Source organism: Drosophila mauritiana, unplaced genomic scaffold (genome assembly GCF_004382145.1).
Source record: "Drosophila mauritiana strain mau12 unplaced genomic scaffold, ASM438214v1 U_171, whole genome shotgun sequence".
Lineage (NCBI taxonomy): Eukaryota > Metazoa > Arthropoda > Insecta > Diptera > Drosophilidae > Drosophila > Drosophila mauritiana.
In genome coordinates, this window is record NW_022881302.1 from 2,447 (window position 1) to 26,886 (window position 24,440).

The following is a 24,440-nucleotide window of genomic DNA, read 5'->3' on the forward strand; positions in this document are numbered from 1 at the left end:
GAAATATTTATTTCGGATTATGTTTATATTGGTTACATACAATAAAGTATATTATTATCCGTACAAATTTGTTTCTCAGTTCTATAGAACACGGGACTTGGCTCCGCGGATAATAGGAATATACGCTTTATAGATAATATCGTTGAAACAAAAGTCAAGTTTCTATTATATATAGAATAACAAATCGTTTCCATATATTATCGTTAATTTTTGGAGGCAGGCAAATATTAATTTATTACCTGCCGTATAGTTGGATTATTATATCGTTACGGTATAATACAAATATGGATTCTTATGAAAGAAATATAAAATTATATATTAAATGTGGAAATATTATCATATGCGCTTGGTTTTATGTTATATATTACCAGAGATATATATGAAAAGAGATAAATTTTAAATTTATCTTCAAAATGCAAATGATTTAACTTAATATTTATATTGGTTAAACAAAAATTGTACATGTGTGGATACAATAATTATGTATGTTGGAAATAAAATGATATTTTATAATGAAATATGTATGTATAAAAAGATAAAATTATAGAAATATATATATTACAATAATTAGATGAAATTCTTGTTATATTGGTAAAACAAGTATAAATTAAAAATGAAAATATGGATTACGAATGCTATATAAAAATGGCCGTAATCGAATGGATTTTTTTACTTATATATTTAAAATTTTACCCAAAGGCGAAATATTGAATTTTATTCAATATAATAAAAATCATGGAATTATATAAAGTGAAAAATCTATATATCTATATATCTATTATATTGCTTATTTCGATTCAAAATATATGAATGGAATATGAAGGAAAAACATTATTCTGGTTGATCCTGCCAGTAGTTATATGCTTGTCTCAAAGATTAAGCCATGCATGTCTAAGTACACACGAATTAAAAGTGAAACCGCAAAAGGCTCATTATATCAGTTATGGTTCCTTAGATCGTTAACAGTTACTTGGATAACTGTGGTAATTCTAGAGCTAATACATGCAATTAAAACATGAACCTTATGGGACATGTGCTTTTATTAGGCTAAAACCAAGCGATCGCAAGATCGTTATATTGGTTGAACTCTAGATAACATGCAGATCGTATGGTCTTGTACCGACGACAGATCTTTCAAATGTCTGCCCTATCAACTTTTGATGGTAGTATCTAGGACTACCATGGTTGCAACGGGTAACGGGGAATCAGGGTTCGATTCCGGAGAGGGAGCCTGAGAAACGGCTACCACATCTAAGGAAGGCAGCAGGCGCGTAAATTACCCACTCCCAGCTCGGGGAGGTAGTGACGAAAAATAACAATACAGGACTCATATCCGAGGCCCTGTAATTGGAATGAGTACACTTTAAATCCTTTAACAAGGACCAATTGGAGGGCAAGTCTGGTGCCAGCAGCCGCGGTAATTCCAGCTCCAATAGCGTATATTAAAGTTGTTGCGGTTAAAACGTTCGTAGTTGAACTTGTGCTTCATACGGGTAGTACAACTTACAATTGTGGTTAGTACTATACCTTTATGTATGTAAGCGTATTACCGGTGGAGTTCTTATATGTGATTAAATACTTGTATTTTTTCATATGTTCCTCCTATTTAAAAACCTGCACTAGTGCTCTTAAACGAGTGTTATTGTGGGCCGGTACTATTACTTTGAACAAATTAGAGTGCTTAAAGCAGGCTTCAAATGCCTGAATATTCTGTGCATGGGATAATGAAATAAGACCTCTGTTCTGCTTTCATTGGTTTTCAGATCAAGAGGTAATGATTAATAGAAGCAGTTTGGGGGCATTAGTATTACGACGCGAGAGGTGAAATTCTTGGACCGTCGTAAGACTAACTTAAGCGAAAGCATTTGCCAAAGATGTTTTCATTAATCAAGAACGAAAGTTAGAGGTTCGAAGGCGATCAGATACCGCCCTAGTTCTAACCATAAACGATGCCAGCTAGCAATTGGGTGTAGCTACTTTTATGGCTCTCTCAGTCGCTTCCCGGGAAACCAAAGCTTTTGGGCTCCGGGGGAAGTATGGTTGCAAAGCTGAAACTTAAAGGAATTGACGGAAGGGCACCACCAGGAGTGGAGCCTGCGGCTTAATTTGACTCAACACGGGAAAACTTACCAGGTCCGAACATAAGTGTGTAAGACAGATTGATAGCTCTTTCTCGAATCTATGGGTGGTGGTGCATGGCCGTTCTTAGTTCGTGGAGTGATTTGTCTGGTTAATTCCGATAACGAACGAGACTCAAATATATTAAATAGATATCTTCAGGATTATGGTGCTGAAGCTTATGTAGCCTTCATTCATGGTGGCAGTAAAATGTTTATTGTGTTTGAATGTGTTTATGTAAGTGGAGCCGTACCTGTTGGTTTGTCCCATTATAAGGACACTAGCTTCTTAAATGGACAAATTGCGTCTAGCAATAATGAGATTGAGCAATAACAGGTCTGTGATGCCCTTAGATGTCCTGGGCTGCACGCGCGCTACAATGAAAGTATCAACGTGTATTTCCTAGACCGAGAGGTCCGGGTAAACCGCTGAACCACTTTCATGCTTGGGATTGTGAACTGAAACTGTTCACATGAACTTGGAATTCCCAGTAAGTGTGAGTCATTAACTCGCATTGATTACGTCCCTGCCCTTTGTACACACCGCCCGTCGCTACTACCGATTGAATTATTTAGTGAGGTCTCCGGACGTGATCACTGTGACGCCTTGCGTGTTACGGTTGTTTCGCAAAAGTTGACCGAACTTGATTATTTAGAGGAAGTAAAAGTCGTAACAAGGTTTCCGTAGGTGAACCTGCGGAAGGATCATTATTGTATAATATCCTTATCGTTAATAAACATTTGTTATAATACAAATAAATACAATTTACCAAAATAAAAATATTACAAAATGATTCCACGGAATCAAAAGTTAAAGTCAAAATAAAATGAAGATGGCTTTTATTTTATATGTGGGGCTTGGCAACCTCATAAAAAGACTTTAACATTATTAATGTTGTTGTGCGTATTTGTGGCAGTACCTACTACAACAATGGCGTTTCCTATAAAAACAAATTCTCGAAAATGGAAATCGAAGAAACTGAACAAAATTTGAAAGTAGAAGTCGAATTAAAATTAAAATAATTTTGAATGTGGTATTCAAAATAAGTGTGTGTGTATATGGACCATAATATACACGCGTTGCGAATATGTATTGTTCATCTATGTTATGAGCATACGTTGGCTAATGCAACAACCTAAAATATACAATGTTTGTACCTGTCATCCATCAGGTTAATGTTTTATATAAATTTTGCAGTATGTGTCACCCAAAATAGCAAACCATAACCAGATTTTTATGATACATAATGCTTATATGAAACTAAGACATATCGCAACATTTATTTTTAGGTATAAAAATAAATTTATTGAAGGAATTGATATATGCCAGTAAAATGGTGTATTTTTAATTTCTTTCAATAAAAACAATATTGATATTATATAAAAATGAATTATAAAACTCTAAGCGGTGGATCACTCGGCTCATGGGTCGATGAAGAACGCAGCAAACTGTGCGTCATCGTGTGAACTGCAGGACACATGAACATCGACATTTTGAACGCATATCGCAGTCCATGCTGTTATGTACTTTAATTAATTTTATAGTGCTGCTTGGACTACATATGGTTGAGGGTTGTAAGACTATGCTAATTAAGTTGTTTATAAATTTTTTATAAGCATATGGTATATTATTGGATTAAATAATGATTTTATTCATAATATTAAAAAAGAAATGAAAAACATTATCTCACATTTGAATGTGAAAAACGAAGAGAAATATTTTCTTTTTCAATCAAATAATACTGAGAAATGTCTAGCATAAAAAATTGAAATATTTTTCATCTAGAATTGTCTCTTATTAATGATTCGGAAAAAGAAAAATCTTGGTTTTGTTATTATTCTTCGTTGGTTCGTTAAATGGATAAAAAATAACTTTGCTTACAAGAACTATTGGAACTATTTATAACGAATTTAATTGATTGTTTTATCATTTATATATAAAGAATTTATGGCAAAAAATAGTTATATATACAACCTCAACTCATATGGGACTACCCCCTGAATTTAAGCATATTAATTAGGGGAGGAAAAGAAACTAACAAGGATTTTCTTAGTAGCGGCGAGCGAAAAGAAAACAGTTCAGCACTAAGTCACTTTGTCTATATGGCAAATGTGAGATGCAGTGTATGGAGCGTCAATATTCTAGTATGAGAAATTAATGATTTAAGTCCTTCTTAAATGAGGCCATTTACCCATAGAGGGTGCCAGGCCCGTATAACGTTAATGATTACTAGATGATGTTTCCAAAGAGTCGTGTTGCTTGATAGTGCAGCACTAAGTGGGTGGTAAACTCCATCTAAAACTAAATATAACCATGAGACCGATAGTAAACAAGTACCGTGAGGGAAAGTTGAAAAGAACTCTGAATAGAGAGTTAAACAGTACGTGAAACTGCTTAGAGGTTAAGCCCGATGAACCTGAATATCCGTTATGGAAAATTCATCATTAAAATTGTAATATTTAAATAATATTATTAAGAATAATGTGCATTTTTTCCATATAAGGACATTGTAATCTATTAGCATATCCCAAATTTATCATAAAATATAACTTATAGTTTATTCCAATTAAATTGCTTGCATTTTAACACAGAATAAATGTTATTAATTTGATAAAGTGCTGATAGATTTATATTATTACAGAGCGTTAATTTTTCGGAATTATATAATGGCATAATTATCATTGATTTTTGTGTTTATTATATGCTCTTGTATGATTAACAATGCGAAAGATTCAGGATACCTTCGGGACCCGTCTTGAAACACGGACCAAGGAGTCTAACATATGTGCAAGTTATTGGGATGTAAACCTAATAGCGTAATTAACTTGACTAATAATGGGATTAGTTTTTTAGCTATTTATAGCTAATTAACACAATCCCGGGGCGTTCTATATAGTTATGTATAATGTATATTTATATTATTTATGCCTCTAACTGGAACGTACCTTGAGCATATATGCTGTGACCCGAAAGATGGTGAACTATACTTGATCAGGTTGAAGTCAGGGGAAACCCTGATGGAAGACCGAAACAGTTCTGACGTGCAAATCGATTGTCAGAATTGAGTATAGGGGCGAAAGACCAATCGAACCATCTAGTAGCTGGTTCCTTCCGAAGTTTCCCTCAGGATAGCTGGTGCATTTTAATATTATATAAAATAATCTTATCTGGTAAAGCGAATGATTAGAGGCCTTAGGGTCGAAACGATCTTAACCTATTCTCAAACTTTAAATGGGTAAGAACCTTAACTTTCTTGATATGAAGTTCAAGGTTATGATATAATGTGCCCAGTGGGCCACTTTTGGTAAGCAGAACTGGCGCTGTGGGATGAACCAAACGTAATGTTACGGTGCCCAAATTAACAACTCATGCAGATACCATGAAAGGCGTTGGTTGCTTAAAACAGCAGGACGGTGATCATGGAAGTCGAAATCCGCTAAGGAGTGTGTAACAACTCACCTGCCGAAGCAACTAGCCCTTAAAATGGATGGCGCTTAAGTTGTATACCTATACATTACCGCTAAAGTAGATGATTTATATTACTTGTGATATAAATTTTGAAACTTTAGTGAGTAGGAAGGTACAATGGTATGCGTAGAAGTGTTTGGCGTAAGCCTGCATGGAGCTGCCATTGGTACAGATCTTGGTGGTAGTAGCAAATAATCGAATGAGACCTTGGAGGACTGAAGTGGAGAAGGGTTTCGTGTGAACAGTGGTTGATCACGAGTTAGTCGGTCCTAAGTTCAAGGCGAAAGCCGAAAATTTTCAAGTAAAACAAAAATGCCTAACTATATAAACAAAGCGAATATAATACACTTGAATAATTTTGAACGAAAGGGAATACGGTTCCAATTCCGTAACCTGTTGAGTATCCGTTTGTTATTAAATATGGGCCTCGTGCTCATCCTGGCAACAGGAACGACCATAAAGAAGCCGTCGAGAGATATCGGAAGAGTTTTCTTTTCTGTTTTATAGCCGTACTACCATGGAAGTCTTTCGCAGAGAGATATGGTAGATGGGCTAGAAGAGCATGACATATACTGTTGTGTCGATATTTTCTCCTCGGACCTTGAAAATTTATGGTGGGGACACGCAAACTTCTCAACAGGCCGTACCAATATCCGCAGCTGGTCTCCAAGGTGAAGAGTCTCTAGTCGATAGAATAATGTAGGTAAGGGAAGTCGGCAAATTAGATCCGTAACTTCGGGATAAGGATTGGCTCTGAAGATTGAGATAGTCGGGCTTGATTGGGAAACAATAACATGGTTTATGTGCTCGTTCTGGGTAAATAGAGTTTCTAGCATTTATGTTAGTTACTTGTTCCCCGGATAGTTTAGTTACGTAGCCAATTGTGGAACTTTCTTGCTAAAATTTTTAAGAATACTATTTGGGTTAAACCAATTAGTTCTTATCAATTATAACGATTATCAATTAACAATCAATTCAGAACTGGCACGGACTTGGGGAATCCGACTGTCTAATTAAAACAAAGCATTGTGATGGCCCTAGCGGGTGTTGACACAATGTGATTTCTGCCCAGTGCTCTGAATGTCAAAGTGAAGAAATTCAAGTAAGCGCGGGTCAACGGCGGGAGTAACTATGACTCTCTTAAGGTAGCCAAATGCCTCGTCATCTAATTAGTGACGCGCATGAATGGATTAACGAGATTCCTACTGTCCCTATCTACTATCTAGCGAAACCACAGCCAAGGGAACGGGCTTGGAATAATTAGCGGGGAAAGAAGACCCTTTTGAGCTTGACTCTAATCTGGCAGTGTAAGGAGACATAAGAGTGTAGAATAAGTGGGAGATATTAGACCTCGGTTTGGTATCGTCAATGAAATACCACTACTCTTATTGTTTCCTTACTTACTTGATTAAATGGAACGTGTATCATTTCCTAGCCATTATACGGATATATTTATTATATCTTATGGTATTGGGTTTTGATGCAAGCTTCTTGATCAAAGTATCACGAGTTTGTTATATAATCGCAAACAAATTCTTTAATAAAACGATGCATTTATGTATTTTTGATTTGAAAATTTGGTATAACTCCAATTACTCAGGTATGATCCAATTCAAGGACATTGCCAGGTAGGGAGTTTGACTGGGGCGGTACATCTCTCAAATAATAACGGAGGTGTCCCAAGGCCAGCTCAGTGCGGACAGAAACCACACATAGAGCAAAAGGGCAAATGCTGACTTGATCTCGGTGTTCAGTACACACAGGGACAGCAAAAGCTCGGCCTATCGATCCTTTTGGTTTAAAGAGTTTTTAACAAGAGGTGTCAGAAAAGTTACCATAGGGATAACTGGCTTGTGGCGGCCAAGCGTTCATAGCGACGTCGCTTTTTGATCCTTCGATGTCGGCTCTTCCTATCATTGTGAAGCAAAATTCACCAAGCGTTGGATTGTTCACCCATGCAAGGGAACGTGAGCTGGGTTTAGACCGTCGTGAGACAGGTTAGTTTTACCCTACTAATGACAAAACGTTGTTGCGACAGCATTCCTGCGTAGTACGAGAGGAACCGCAGGTACGGACCAATGGCACAATACTTGTTCGAGCGAACAGTGGTATGACGCTACGTCCGTTGGATTATGCCTGAACGCCTCTAAGGTCGTATCCGTGCTGGACTGCAATGATAAATAAGGGGCAATTTGCATTGTATGGCTTCTAAACCATTTAAAGTTTATAATTTATTTTATAAACGACAATGGATGTGATGCCAATGTAATTTGTAACATAGTAAATTAGGAGGATCTTCGATCACCTGATGCCGCGCTAGTTACATATAAAAGCATTATTTAATACAATGACAAAGCCTAGAATCAATTGTAAACGACTTTTGTAACAGGCAAGGTGTTGTAAGTGGTTGAGCAGCTGCCATACTGCGATCCACTGAAGCTTATCCTTTGCTTGATGATTCGATAAATAAATGATTTTTCCTGTAGCCAAACAAACACCTCGTCATCAATTTAGTGACGCATATGATATTGTCCCTATCATATAATTTTTGATATAAAGACTTTAAAGAATTATATCAAGTTGCCAAATACCTCGTCATCAATTTAGTGACGCATATGATATTGTCCCTATCGTATAATTTTTGATATAAAGACTTCTATCAAGTTGCCAAATACCTCGTCATCAATTTAGTGACGCATATGATATTGTCCCTATCATATAATTAATATAAAGACTTTAATGAATTGTGTCAAGTTGCCAAACACCTCGTCATCAATTTAGTGACGCATATGATATTGTCCCTATCATATAATTTTTGATATAAAGACTTTAAAGAATTTATCAAGTTGCCAAATACCTCGTCATCAATTTAGTGACGCATATGATATTGTCCCTATCATATAATTAATATAAAGACTTTAATGAATTGTGTCAAGTTGCCAAACACCTCGTCATCAATTTAGTGACGCATATGATATTGTCCCTATCATATAATTTTGATATAAACTTTAAAGAATTATCAAGTTGCCAAATACCTCGTCATCAATTTAGTGACGCATATGATATTGTCCCTATCATATAATTAATATAAAGACTTTAATGAATTGTGTCAAGTTGCCAAACACCTCGTCATCAATTTAGTGACGCATATGATATTGTCCCTATCATATAATTTTTGATATAAAACTTTAAAGAATTATATCAAGTTGCTACCTCGTCATCAATTTAGTGACGCATATGATATGTCCTATCATATAATTAATATATTTAATGAATTGTGTCAAGTTGCCAAACACCTCGTCATCAATTTAGTGACGCATATGATATTGTCCCTATCATATAATTTTTGATATAAAAACTTTAAAGAATTGTATCAAGTTGCCAAATACCTCGTCATCAATTTAGTGACGCATATGATATTGTCCCTATCATATAATTAATATAAAGACTTTAATGAATTGTGTCAAGTTGCCAAACACCTCGTCATCAATTTAGTGACGCATATGATATTGTCCCTATCATATAATTTTGATATAAAGACTTTAAAGAATTTATCAAGTTGCCAAATACCTCGTCATCAATTTAGTGACGCATATGATATTGTCTCTATCATATAATTAATATAAAGACTTTAATGAATTGTGTCAAGTTGCCAAACACCTCGTCATCAATTTAGTGACGCATATGATATTGTCCCTATCATATAATTTTTGATATAAAGACTTTAAAGAATTCTATCAAGTTGCCAAATACCTCGTCATCAATTTAGTGACGCATATGATATTGTCTCTATCATATAATTAATATAAAGACTTTAATGATTTGTGTCACGTTGCCAAACACCTCGTCATCAATTTAGTGACGCATATGATATTGTCCCTATCATATAATTAATATAAAGACTTTTTAAAGAATTGTATCAAGTTGCCAAACACCTCGTCATCAACTACTATATTATGGTTGCGCCGACCTCTCATATTGTATTCTCTTATGTCTTCATAGGATTTTGGCAATTATACGAGTAAATTAAATAATATACATATGAAAATGATTAATTATTATATGTATAAGGGAAAAAATGCTGAAATATTCCCATATTATCTTAGTATTATAGAGGAAAGACCGTTGCCGACCTCTGATATTGTTCAAAACTTATGTATTTATATGATTTTGGCAATTATATGAGTAAATTAAATAATATACATATAAAATGATTAAATATTATATGTATAAATGTATAAAGGAAAAAATGATGAAATATTCCCACATTATCTTAGTATTATAGAGGAAAGACCGTTGCTGACCTCTGATATTGTTCAAAACTTATGTATTTATATGATTTTGGCAATAATATGAGTAAATTAAATAATATACATATGAAAATGATTAATTATTATATGTATAAGGGAAAAAATGCTGAAAATATTCCCATATTATCTTAGTATTATAGAGGAAAGACCGTTGCTGACCTCTGATATTGTTCAAAACTTATGTATTTATATGATTTTGGCAATTATATGAGTAAATTAAATAATATACATATGAAAATTATTAATTATTATATGTATAGGGAAAAAATGCTGAAATATTCCCACATTCTCTTAGTATTATAGAGAAAAGCCATTATAGTGAGAGGGTATAGTAGTGTAAACGACCGGAATTACGACAGAGGGTTCAAAAACTACTATAGGTAGGCAGTGGTTGCCGACCTCTCATATTGTTCAAAACTTATGTATTCATATGATTTTGGCAATTATATGAGTAAATTAAATAATATACATATGAAAATTATTAATTATTATATGTATAGGGGAAAAAATGCTGAAATATTCCCACATTCTCTTAGTATTATAGAGAAAAGCCATTATAGTGAGAGGGTATAGTAGTGTAAACGACCGGAATTACGACAGAGGGTTCAAAAACTACTATAGGTAGGCAGTGGTTGCCGACCTCTCATATTGTTCAAAACTTATGTATTCATATGATTTTGGCAATTATATGAGTAAATTAAATAATATACATATGAAAATTATTAATTATTATATGTATAAGGGAAAAAATGCTGAAATATCCCACATTCTCTTAGTATAATAGAGAAAAGCCATTATAGTGAGAGGGTATAGTAGTGTAAACGACCGGAATTACGACAGAGGGTTCAAAAACTACTATAGGTAGGCAGTGGTTGCCGACCTCTCATATTGTTCAAAACTTATGTATTCATATGATTTTGGCAATAATATGAGTAAATTAAATAATACATATGAAAATGATTAATTATTATATGTATAAGGGAAAAAATCTGAAAATATCCCACATTCTCTTAGTATTATAGAGAAAAGCCATTATAGTGAGAGGGTATAGTAGTGTAAACGACCGGAATTACGACAGAGGGTTCAAAAACTACTATAGGTAGGCAGTGGTTGCCGACCTCTCATATTGTTCAAAACTTATGTATTCATATGATTTTGGCAATAATATGAGTAAATTAAATAATATACATATGAAAATGATTAATTATTATATGTATAAGGGAAAAAATGCTGAAAATATCCCACATTCTCTTAGTATTATAGAGAAAAGCCATTATAGTGAGAGGGTATAGTAGTGTAAACGACCGGAATTACGACAGAGGGTTCAAAAACTACTATAGGTAGGCAGTGGTTGCCGACCTCTCATATTGTTCAAAACTTATGTATTCATATGATTTTGGCAATAATATGAGTAAATTAAATAATTATACATATGAAAATGATTAATTATTATATGTATAAGGGAAAAAATGCTGAAATATCCCACATTCTCTTAGTATTATAGAGAAAAGCCATTATAGTGAGAGGGTATAGTAGTGTAAACGACCGAATTACGACAGAGGGTTCAAAAACTACTATAGGTAGGCAGTGGTTGCCGACCTCTCATATTGTTCAAAACTTATGTATTCATATGATTTTGGCAATAATATGAGTAAATTAAATAATTATACATATGAAATGATTAATTATTATATGTATAAGGGAAAAATAATCATATTATTATGAATAATGGAAAAAAAATGAAATGTTCCTATAATCTCTTAATTAATAAGAGAATAGCCCGTATGTTGGGTGGCAAACGGAATTGAAAATACCCGCTTTGAGGACAGCGGGTTCAAAAATACTATATAGGTAGGCAGTGGTTGCCGACCTCCCGCATTATTCGAAATATTTATTTCGGATTATGTTTATATTGGTTACATACAATAAAGTATATTATTAATCCGTACAAATTTGTTTCTCAGTTCTATAGAACACGGGACTTGGCTCCGCGGATAATAGGAATATACGCTTTATAGATAATATCGTTGAAACAAAAGTCAAGTTTCTATTATATATAGAATAACAAATCGTTTCCATATATTTATCGTTAATTTTTGGAGGCAGGCAAATATTAATTTATTACCTGCCGTATAGTTGGATTATTATATCGTTACGGTATAATACAAATATGGATTCTTATGAAAGAAATATAAAATTATATATTAAATGTGGAAATATTATCATATGCGCTTGGTTTTTATGTTATATATTACCAGAGATATATATGAAAGAGATAAATTTTAAATTTATCTTCAAAATGCAAATGATTTAACTTAATATTTATATTGGTTAAACAAAAATTGTACATGTGTGGATACAATAATTATGTATGTTGGAAATAAAATGATATTTTATAATGAAATATGTATGTATAAAAAGATAAAATTATAGAAATATATATATTACAATAATTAGATGAAATTCTTGTTATATTGGTAAACAAGTATAAATTAAAAATGAAAATATGGATTACGAATGCTATATAAAATTGGCCGTAATCGAATGGATTTTTTTACTTATATATTTAAAATTTTACCCAAAGGCGAAATATTGAATTTTATTCAATATAATAAAAATCATGGGAATTATATAAAGTGAAAAATCTATATATCTATATATCTATTATATTGCTTATTTCGATTCAAAATATATGAATGGAATATGAAGGAAAAACATTATTCTGGTTGATCCTGCCAGTAGGTTATATGCTTGTCTCAAAGATTAAGCCATGCATGTCTAAGTACACACGAATTAAAAGTGAAACCGCAAAAGGCTCATTATATCGTTATGGTTCCTTAGATCGTTAACAGTTACTTGGATAACTGTGGTAATTCTAGAGCTAATACATGCAATTAAACATGAACCTTATGGGACATGTGCTTTTATTAGGCTAAAACCAAGCGATCGCAAAGATCGTTATATTGGTTTGAACTCTAGATAACATGCAGATCGTATGGTCTTGTACCGACGACAGATCTTTCAAATGTCTGCCCTATCAACTTTTGATGGTAGTATCTAGACTACCATGGTTGCAACGGGTACGGGGAATCAGGGTTCGATTCCGGAGAGGGAGCCTGAGAAACGGCTACCACATCTAAGGAAGGCAGCAGGGCGCGTAAATTACCCACTCCCAGCTCGGGGAGGTAGTGACGAAAAATAACAATACAGGACTCATATCCGAGGCCTGTAATTGGAATGAGTACACTTTAAATCCTTTAACAAGGACCAATTGGAGGGCAAGTCTGGTGCCAGCGCCCGCGGTAATTCCAGCTCCCAATAGCGTATATTAAAGTTGTTGCGGTTAAAACGTTCGTAGTTGAACTTGTGCTTCATACGGGTAGTACAACTTACAATTGTGGTTAGTACTATACCTTTATGTATGTAAGCGTATTACCGGTGGAGTTCTTATATGTGATTAAATACTTGTATTTTTTCATATGTTCCTCCTATTTAAAAACCTGCACTAGTGCTCTTAAACGAGTGTTATTGTGGGCCGGTACTATTACTTTGAACAAATTAGAGTGCTTAAAGCAGGCTTCAAATGCCTGAATATTCTGTGCATGGGATAATGAAATAAGACCTCTGTTCTGCTTTCATTGGTTTTCAGATCAAGAGGTAATGATTAATAGAAGCAGTTTGGGGGCATTAGTATTACGACGCGAGAGGTGAAATTCTTGGACCGTCGTAAGACTAACTTAAGCGAAAGCATTTGCCAAAGATGTTTTCATTAATCAAGAACGAAAGTTAGAGGTTCGAAGGCGATCAGATACCGCCCTAGTTCTAACCATAAACGATGCCAGCTAGCAATTGGGTGTAGCTACTTTTATGGCTCTCTCAGTCGCTTCCCGGGAAACCAAAGCTTTTGGGCTCCGGGGGAAGTATGGTTGCAAAGCTGAAACTTAAAGGAATTGACGGAAGGGCACCACCAGGAGTGGAGCCTGCGGCTTAATTTGACTCAACACGGGAAAACTTACCAGGTCCGAACATAAGTGTGTAAGACAGATTGATAGCTCTTTCTCGAATCTATGGGTGGTGGTGCATGGCCGTTCTTAGTTCGTGGAGTGATTTGTCTGGTTAATTCCGATAACGAACGAGACTCAAATATATTAAATAGATATCTTCAGGATTATGGTGCTGAAGCTTATGTAGCCTTCATTCATGGTGGCAGTAAAATGTTTATTGTGTTTGAATGTGTTTATGTAAGTGGAGCCGTACCTGTTGGTTTGTCCCATTATAAGGACACTAGCTTCTTAAATGGACAAATTGCGTCTAGCAATAATGAGATTGAGCAATAACAGGTCTGTGATGCCCTTAGATGTCCTGGGCTGCACGCGCGCTACAATGAAAGTATCAACGTGTATTTCCTAGACCGAGAGGTCCGGGTAAACCGCTGAACCACTTTCATGCTTGGGATTGTGAACTGAAACTGTTCACATGAACTTGGAATTCCCAGTAAGTGTGAGTCATTAACTCGCATTGATTACGTCCCTGCCCTTTGTACACACCGCCCGTCGCTACTACCGATTGAATTATTTAGTGAGGTCTCCGGACGTGATCACTGTGACGCCTTGCGTGTTACGGTTGTTTCGCAAAAGTTGACCGAACTTGATTATTTAGAGGAAGTAAAAGTCGTAACAAGGTTTCCGTAGGTGAACCTGCGGAAGGATCATTATTGTATAATATCCTTATCGTTAATAAACATTTGTTATAATACAAATAAATACAATTTACCAAAATAAAAATATTACAAAATGATTCCACGGAATCAAAAGTTAAAGTCAAAATAAAATGAAGATGGCTTTTATTTTATATGTGGGGCTTGGCAACCTCATAAAAAGACTTTAACATTATTAATGTTGTTGTGCGTATTTGTGGCAGTACCTACTACAACAATGGCGTTTCCTATAAAAACAAATTCTCGAAAATGGAAATCGAAGAAACTGAACAAAATTTGAAAGTAGAAGTCGAATTAAAATTAAAATAATTTTGAATGTGGTATTCAAAATAAGTGTGTGTGTATATGGACCATAATATACACGCGTTGCGAATATGTATTGTTCATCTATGTTATGAGCATACGTTGGCTAATGCAACAACCTAAAATATACAATGTTTGTACCTGTCATCCATCAGGTTAATGTTTTATATAAATTTTGCAGTATGTGTCACCCAAAATAGCAAACCATAACCAGATTTTTATGATACATAATGCTTATATGAAACTAAGACATATCGCAACATTTATTTTTAGGTATAAAAATAAATTTATTGAAGGAATTGATATATGCCAGTAAAATGGTGTATTTTTAATTTCTTTCAATAAAAACAATATTGATATTATATAAAAATGAATTATAAAACTCTAAGCGGTGGATCACTCGGCTCATGGGTCGATGAAGAACGCAGCAAACTGTGCGTCATCGTGTGAACTGCAGGACACATGAACATCGACATTTTGAACGCATATCGCAGTCCATGCTGTTATGTACTTTAATTAATTTTATAGTGCTGCTTGGACTACATATGGTTGAGGGTTGTAAGACTATGCTAATTAAGTTGTTTATAAATTTTTTATAAGCATATGGTATATTATTGGATTAAATAATGATTTTATTCATAATATTAAAAAAGAAATGAAAAACATTATCTCACATTTGAATGTGAAAAACGAAGAGAAATATTTTCTTTTTCAATCAAATAATACTGAGAAATGTCTAGCATAAAAAATTGAAATATTTTTCATCTAGAATTGTCTCTTATTAATGATTCGGAAAAAGAAAAATCTTGGTTTTGTTATTATTCTTCGTTGGTTCGTTAAATGGATAAAAAATAACTTTGCTTACAAGAACTATTGGAACTATTTATAACGAATTTAATTGATTGTTTTATCATTTATATATAAAGAATTTATGGCAAAAAATAGTTATATATACAACCTCAACTCATATGGGACTACCCCCTGAATTTAAGCATATTAATTAGGGGAGGAAAAGAAACTAACAAGGATTTTCTTAGTAGCGGCGAGCGAAAAGAAAACAGTTCAGCACTAAGTCACTTTGTCTATATGGCAAATGTGAGATGCAGTGTATGGAGCGTCAATATTCTAGTATGAGAAATTAATGATTTAAGTCCTTCTTAAATGAGGCCATTTACCCATAGAGGGTGCCAGGCCCGTATAACGTTAATGATTACTAGATGATGTTTCCAAAGAGTCGTGTTGCTTGATAGTGCAGCACTAAGTGGGTGGTAAACTCCATCTAAAACTAAATATAACCATGAGACCGATAGTAAACAAGTACCGTGAGGGAAAGTTGAAAAGAACTCTGAATAGAGAGTTAAACAGTACGTGAAACTGCTTAGAGGTTAAGCCCGATGAACCTGAATATCCGTTATGGAAAATTCATCATTAAAATTGTAATATTTAAATAATATTATTAAGAATAATGTGCATTTTTTCCATATAAGGACATTGTAATCTATTAGCATATCCCAAATTTATCATAAAATATAACTTATAGTTTATTCCAATTAAATTGCTTGCATTTTAACACAGAATAAATGTTATTAATTTGATAAAGTGCTGATAGATTTATATTATTACAGAGCGTTAATTTTTCGGAATTATATAATGGCATAATTATCATTGATTTTTGTGTTTATTATATGCTCTTGTATGATTAACAATGCGAAAGATTCAGGATACCTTCGGGACCCGTCTTGAAACACGGACCAAGGAGTCTAACATATGTGCAAGTTATTGGGATGTAAACCTAATAGCGTAATTAACTTGACTAATAATGGGATTAGTTTTTTAGCTATTTATAGCTAATTAACACAATCCCGGGGCGTTCTATATAGTTATGTATAATGTATATTTATATTATTTATGCCTCTAACTGGAACGTACCTTGAGCATATATGCTGTGACCCGAAAGATGGTGAACTATACTTGATCAGGTTGAAGTCAGGGGAAACCCTGATGGAAGACCGAAACAGTTCTGACGTGCAAATCGATTGTCAGAATTGAGTATAGGGGCGAAAGACCAATCGAACCATCTAGTAGCTGGTTCCTTCCGAAGTTTCCCTCAGGATAGCTGGTGCATTTTAATATTATATAAAATAATCTTATCTGGTAAAGCGAATGATTAGAGGCCTTAGGGTCGAAACGATCTTAACCTATTCTCAAACTTTAAATGGGTAAGAACCTTAACTTTCTTGATATGAAGTTCAAGGTTATGATATAATGTGCCCAGTGGGCCACTTTTGGTAAGCAGAACTGGCGCTGTGGGATGAACCAAACGTAATGTTACGGTGCCCAAATTAACAACTCATGCAGATACCATGAAAGGCGTTGGTTGCTTAAAACAGCAGGACGGTGATCATGGAAGTCGAAATCCGCTAAGGAGTGTGTAACAACTCACCTGCCGAAGCAACTAGCCCTTAAAATGGATGGCGCTTAAGTTGTATACCTATACATTACCGCTAAAGTAGATGATTTATATTACTTGTGATATAAATTTTGAAACTTTAGTGAGTAGGAAGGTACAATGGTATGCGTAGAAGTGTTTGGCGTAAGCCTGCATGGAGCTGCCATTGGTACAGATCTTGGTGGTAGTAGCAAATAATCGAATGAGACCTTGGAGGACTGAAGTGGAGAAGGGTTTCGTGTGAACAGTGGTTGATCACGAGTTAGTCGGTCCTAAGTTCAAGGCGAAAGCCGAAAATTTTCAAGTAAAACAAAAATGCCTAACTATATAAACAAAGCGAATATAATACACTTGAATAATTTTGAACGAAAGGGAATACGGTTCCAATTCCGTAACCTGTTGAGTATCCGTTTGTTATTAAATATGGGCCTCGTGCTCATCCTGGCAACAGGAACGACCATAAAGAAGCCGTCGAGAGATATCGGAAGAGTTTTCTTTTCTGTTTTATAGCCGTACTACCATGGAAGTCTTTCGCAGAGAGATATGGTAGATGGGCTAGAAGAGCATGACATATACTGTTGTGTCGATATTTTCTCCTCGGACCTTGAAAATTTATGGTGGGGACACGCAAACTTCTCAACAGGCCGTACCAATATCCGCAGCTGGTCTCCAAGGTGAAGAGTCTCTAGTCGATAGAATAATGTAGGTAAGGGAAGTCGGCAAATTAGATCCGTAACTTCGGGATAAGGATTGGCTCTGAAGATTGAGATAGTCGGGCTTGATTGGGAAACAATAACATGGTTTATGTGCTCGTTCTGGGTAAATAGAGTTTCTAGCATTTATGTTAGTTACTTGTTCCCGGATAGTTTAGTTACGTAGCCAATTGTGGAACTTTCTTGCTAAAATTTTTAAGAATACTATTTGGGTTAAACCAATTAGTTCTTATCAATTATAACGATTATCAATTAACAATCAATTCAGAACTGGCACGGACTTGGGGAATCCGACTGTCTAATTAAAACAAAGCATTGTGATGGCCCTAGCGGGTGTTGACACAATGTGATTTCTGCCCAGTGCTCTGAATGTCAAAGTGAAGAAATTCAAGTAAGCGCGGGTCAACGGCGGGAGTAACTATGACTCTCTTAAGGTAGCCAAATGCCTCGTCATCTAATTAGTGACGCGCATGAATGGATTAACGAGATTCCTACTGTCCCTATCTACTATCTAGCGAAACCACAGCCAAGGGAACGGGCTTGGAATAATTAGCGGGGAAAGAAGACCCTTTTGAGCTTGACTCTAATCTGGCAGTGTAAGGAGACATAAGAGGTGTAGAATAAGTGGGAGATATTAGACCTCGGTTTGGTATCGTCAATGAAATACCACTACTCTTATTGTTTCCTTACTTACTTGATTAAATGGAACGTGTATCATTTCCTAGCCATTATACGGATATATTTATTATATCTTATGGTATTGGGTTTTGATGCAAGCTTCTTGATCAAAGTATCACGAGTTTGTTATATAATCGCAAACAAATTCTTTAATAAAACGATGCATTTATGTATTTTTGATTTGAAAATTTGGTATAACTCCAATTACTCAGGTATGATCCAATTCAAGGACATTGCCAGGTAGGGAGTTTGACTGGGGCGGTACATCTCTCAAATAATAACGGAGGTGTCCCAAGGCCAGCTCAGTGCGGACAGAAACCACACATAGAGCAAAAGGGCAAATGCTGACTTGATCTCGGTGTTCAGTACACACAGGGACAGCAAAAGCTCGGCCTATCGATCCTTTTGGTTTAAAGAGTTTTTAACAAGAGGTGTCAGAAAAGTTACCATAGGGATAACTGGCTTGTGGCGGCCAAGCGTTCATAGCGACGTCGCTTTTTGATCCTTCGATGTCGGCTCTTCCTATCATTGTGAAGCAAAATTCACCAAGCGTTGGATTGTTCACCCATGCAAGGGAACGTGAGCTGGGTTTAGACCGTCGTGAGACAGGTTAGTTTTACCCTACTAATGACAAAACGTTGTTGCGACAGCATTCCTGCGTAGTACGAGAGGAACCGCAGGTACGGACCAATGGCACAATACTTGTTCGAGCGAACAGTGGTATGACGCTACGTCCGTTGGATTATGCCTGAACGCCTCTAAGGTCGTATCCGTGCTGGACTGCAATGATAAATAAGGGGCAATTTGCATTGTATGGCTTCTAAACCATTTAAAGTTTATAATTTATTTATAAACGACAATGGATGTGATGCCAATGTAATTTGTAACATAGTAAATTAGGAGGATCTTCGATCACCTGATGCCGCGCTAGTTACATATAAAAGCATTATTTAATACAATGACAAAGCCTAGAATCAATTGTAAACGACTTTTGTAACAGGCAAGGTGTTGTAAGTGGTTGAGCAGCTGCCATACTGCGATCCACTGAAGCTTATCCTTTGCTTGATGATTCGATAAATAAATGATTTTTCCTGTAGCCAAACAAACACCTCGTCATCAATTTAGTGACGCATATGATATTGTCCCTATCATATAATTTTTGATATAAAGACTTTAAAGAATTATATCAAGTTGCCAAATACCTCGTCATCAATTTAGTGACGCATATGATATTGTCCCTATCGTATAATTTTTGATATAAAGACTTTAAAGAATTCTATCACGTTGCCAAATACCTCGTCATCAATTTAGTGACGCATATGATATTGTCCCTATCATATAATTAATATAAAGACTTTAATGAATTGTGTCAAGTTGCCAAACACCTCGTCATCAATTTAGTGACGCATATGATATTGTCCCTATCATATAATTTTGATATAAAACTTTAAAGAATTATATCAAGTTGCCAAATACCTCGTCATCAATTTAGTGACGCATATGATATTGTCCCTATCATATAATTAATATAAAGACTTTAATGAATTGTCAAGTTGCCAAACACCTCGTCATCAATTTAGTGACGCATATGATATTGTCCCTATCATATAATTTTTGATATAAAAACTTTAAAGATTGTATCAAGTTGCCAAATACCTCGTCATCAATTTAGTGACGCATATGATATTGTCCTATCATATAATTAATATAAAGACTTTAATGAATTGTGTCAAGTTGCCAAACACCTCGTCATCAATTGTGACGCATATGATATTGTCCCTATCATATAATTTTGATATAAAGACTTTAAAGAATTATATCAAGTTGCCAAATACCTCGTCATCAATTTAGTGAATATATTGTCTCTATCATATAATTAATATAAAGACTTTAATGAATTGTGTCAAGTTGCCAAACCCTCGTCATCAATTTAGTGACGCATATGATATTGTCCCTATCATATAATTTTTGATATAAAAACTTTAAAGAATTGTATCAAGTTGCCAAATACCTCGTCATCAATTTAGTGACGCATATGATATTGTCCCTATCAGACTTTAATGAATTGTGTCAAGTTGCCAAACACCTCGTCATCAATTTAGTGACGCATATGATATTGTCCCTATCATATAATTTTGATATAAAAACTTTAAAGAATTGTATCAAGTTGCCAATACCTCGTCATCAATTTAGTGACGCATATGATATTGTCCCTATCATATAATTAATATAAACTTTAATGAATTGTGTCAAGTTGCCAAACACCTCGTCATCAATTTAGTGACGCATATGATATTGTCCCTATCATATAATATTTGATATAAAGACTTTAAAGAATTATATCAAGGCCAAATACCTCGTCATCAATTTAGTGACGCATATGATATTGTCTCTATCATATAATTAATATAAAGACTTTAAATTGTGTCAAGTTGCCAAACACCTCGTCATCAATTTAGTGACGCATATGATATTGTCCCTATCATATAATTTTTGATATAAAGACTTTAAAGAATTCTATCAAGTTGCCAAATACCTCGTCATCAATTTAGTGACGCATATGATATTGTCTCTATCATATAATTAATATAAAGACTTTAATGATTTGTGTCACGTTGCCAAACACCTCGTCATCAATTTAGTGACGCATATGATATTGTCCCTATCATATAATTAATATAAAGACTTTTTAAAGAATTGTATCAAGTTGCCAAACACCTCGTCATCAACTACTATATTATGGTTGCGCCGACCTCTCATATTGTATTCTCTTATGTCTTCATAGGATTTTGGCAATTATACGAGTAAATTAAATAATATACATATGAAAATGATTAATTATTATATGTATAAGGGAAAAAATGCTGAAATATTCCCATATTATCTTAGTATTATAGAGGAAAGACCGTTGCCGACCTCTGATATTGTTCAAAACTTATGTATTTATATGATTTTGGCAATTATATGAGTAAATTAAATAATATACATATAAAATGATTAAATATTATATGTATAAATGTATAAAGGAAAAAATGATGAAATATTCCCACATTATCTTAGTATTATAGAGGAAAGACCGTTGCTGACCTCTGATATTGTTCAAAACTTATGTATTTATATGATTTTGGCAATAATATGAGTAAATTAAATAATATACATATGAAAATGATTAATTATTATATGTATAAATGTATAAGGGAAAAAATGCTGAAAATATTCCCATATTATCTTAGTATTATAGAGGAAAGACCGTTGCTGACCTCTGATATTGTTCAAAACTTATGTATTTATATGATTTTGGCAATTATATGAGTAAATTAAATAATATACATATGAAAATTATTAATTATTATATGTATAGGGGAAAAAATGCTGAAATATTCCCACATTCTCTTAGTATTATAGAGAAAAGCCATTATAGTGAGAGGGTATAGTAGTGTAAACGACCGGAATTACGACAGAGGGTTCAAAAACTACTATAGGTAGGCAGTGGTTGCCGACCTCTCATATTGTTCAAAACTTATGTATTCATATGATTTTGGCAATTATATGAGTAAATTAAATAATATACATATGAAAATTATTAATTATTATATGTATAGGGGAAAAAATGCTGAAATATTCCCACATTCTCTTAGTATTATAGAGAAAAGCCATTATAGTGAGAGGGTATAGTAGTGTAAACGACCGGAATTACGACAGAGGGTTCAAAAACTACTATAGGTAGGCAGTGGTTGCCGACCTCTCATATTGTTCAAAACTTATGTATTCATATGATTTTGGCAATTATATGAGTAAATTAAATAATATACATATGAAAATTATTAATTATTATATGTATAAGGGAAAAAATGCTGAAAAATATCCCACATTCTCTTAGTATAATAGAGAAAAGCCATTATAGTGAGAGGGTATAGTAGTGTAAACGACCGGAATTACGACAGAGGGTTCAAAAACTACTATAGGTAGGCAGTGGTTGCCGACCTCTCATATTGTTCAAAACTTATGTATTCATGATTTTGGCAATAATATGAGTAAATTAAATAATATACATATGAAAATGATTAATTATTATATGTATAAGGGAAAAAATTCTGAAAATATCCCACATTCTCTTAGTATTATAGAGAAAAGCCATTATAGTGAGAGGGTATAGTAGTGTAAACGACCGGAATTACGACAGAGGGTTCAAAAACTACTATAGGTAGGCAGTGGTTGCCGACCTCTCATATTGTTCAAAACTTATGTATTCATATGATTTTGGCAATAATATGAGTAAATTAAATAATATACATATGAAAATGATTAATTATTATATGTATAAGGGAAAAAATGCTGAAAATATCCCACATTCTCTTAGTATTATAGAGAAAAGCCATTATAGTGAGAGGGTATAGTAGTGTAAACGACCGGAATTACGACAGAGGGTTCAAAAACTACTATAGGTAGGCAGTGGTTGCCGACCTCTCATATTGTTCAAAACTTATGTATTCATATGATTTTGGCAATAATATGAGTAAATTAAATAATATACATATGAAAAATGATTAATTATTATATGTATAAGGGAAAAAATGCTGAAAATATCCCACATTCTCTTAGTATTATAGAGAAAAGCCATTATAGTGAGAGGGTATAGTAGTGTAAACGACCGGAATTACGACAGAGGGTTCAAAAACTACTATAGGTAGGCAGTGGTTGCCGACCTCTCATATTGTTCAAAAACTTATGTATTCATATGATTTTGGCAATAATATGAGTAAATTAAATAATATACATATGAAAATGATTAATTATTATATGTATAAGGGAAAAAATAATCATTATATATGAATAATGGAAAAAAAATGAAATGTTCCTATAATCTCTTAATATATAAGAGAATAGCCCGTATGTTGGGTGGCAAACGGAATTGAAAATACCCGCTTTGAGGACAGCGGGTTCAAAAACTACTATAGGTAGGCAGGTTGCCGACCTCCCGCATTATTCGAAATATTTATTTCGGATTATGTTTATATTGGTTACATACAAAAAGTATATTATTATCCGTACAAATTTGTTTCTCAGTTCTATATATCTCATTCCCGGTTAATATACGCTTTATAGATAATATCGTTGAAACAAAAGTCAAGTTTCTATTATATATAGAATAACAAATCGTTTCCATATATTATCGTTAATTTTTGGAGGCAGGCAAATATTAATTTATTACCTGCCGTATAGTTGGATTATTATATCGTTACGGTATAATACAAATATGGATTCTTATGAAAGAAATATAAATTATATATTAAATGTGGAAATATTATCATATGCGCTTGGTTTTATGTTATATATTACCAGAGATATATATGAAAAGAGATAAATTTTAAATTTATCTTCAAAATGCAAATGATTTAACTTAATATTTATATTGGTTAAACAAAAATTGTACATGTGTGGATACAATAATTATGTATGTTGGAAATAAAAATGATATTTTATAATGAAATATGTATGTATAAAAAGATAAAATTATAGAAATATATATATTACAATAATTAGATGAAATTCTTGTTATATTGGTAAAACAAGTATAAATTAAAAATGAAAATATGGATTACGAATGAATATATAAAAATGGCCGTAATCGAATGGATTTTTTACTTATATATTTAAAATTTTACCCAAAGGCGAAATATTGA

The 24,440-nt window shown here is 33.8% G+C and overlaps 6 non-coding genes across 6 annotated transcripts; all 6 read left to right on the forward strand.

Annotated features, from left to right (window-relative positions):
• Positions 1–833: 833 nt before the first annotated feature.
• Positions 834–2,828, forward strand: LOC117149186. Its single transcript, XR_004460101.1, has one exon. It is a non-coding gene; the product is annotated as a small subunit ribosomal RNA (ribosomal RNA).
• Positions 2,829–3,514: 686 nt separating this feature from the next.
• On the forward strand, positions 3,515–3,693 carry LOC117149183. The gene has a single exon (XR_004460098.1). It is a non-coding gene; the product is annotated as a 5.8S ribosomal RNA (ribosomal RNA).
• A 395-nt stretch (positions 3,694–4,088) lies between these two features.
• On the forward strand, positions 4,089–8,049 carry LOC117149184. Its single transcript, XR_004460099.1, has one exon. It is a non-coding gene; the product is annotated as a large subunit ribosomal RNA (ribosomal RNA).
• Positions 8,050–12,615: 4,566 nt separating this feature from the next.
• Positions 12,616–14,610, forward strand: LOC117149187. Its single transcript, XR_004460102.1, has one exon. It is a non-coding gene; the product is annotated as a small subunit ribosomal RNA (ribosomal RNA).
• Positions 14,611–15,296: 686 nt separating this feature from the next.
• Positions 15,297–15,475, forward strand: LOC117149185. The gene has a single exon (XR_004460100.1). It is a non-coding gene; the product is annotated as a 5.8S ribosomal RNA (ribosomal RNA).
• A 395-nt stretch (positions 15,476–15,870) lies between these two features.
• On the forward strand, positions 15,871–19,830 carry LOC117149188. Its single transcript, XR_004460103.1, has one exon. It is a non-coding gene; the product is annotated as a large subunit ribosomal RNA (ribosomal RNA).
• Positions 19,831–24,440: the final 4,610 nt, after the last annotated feature.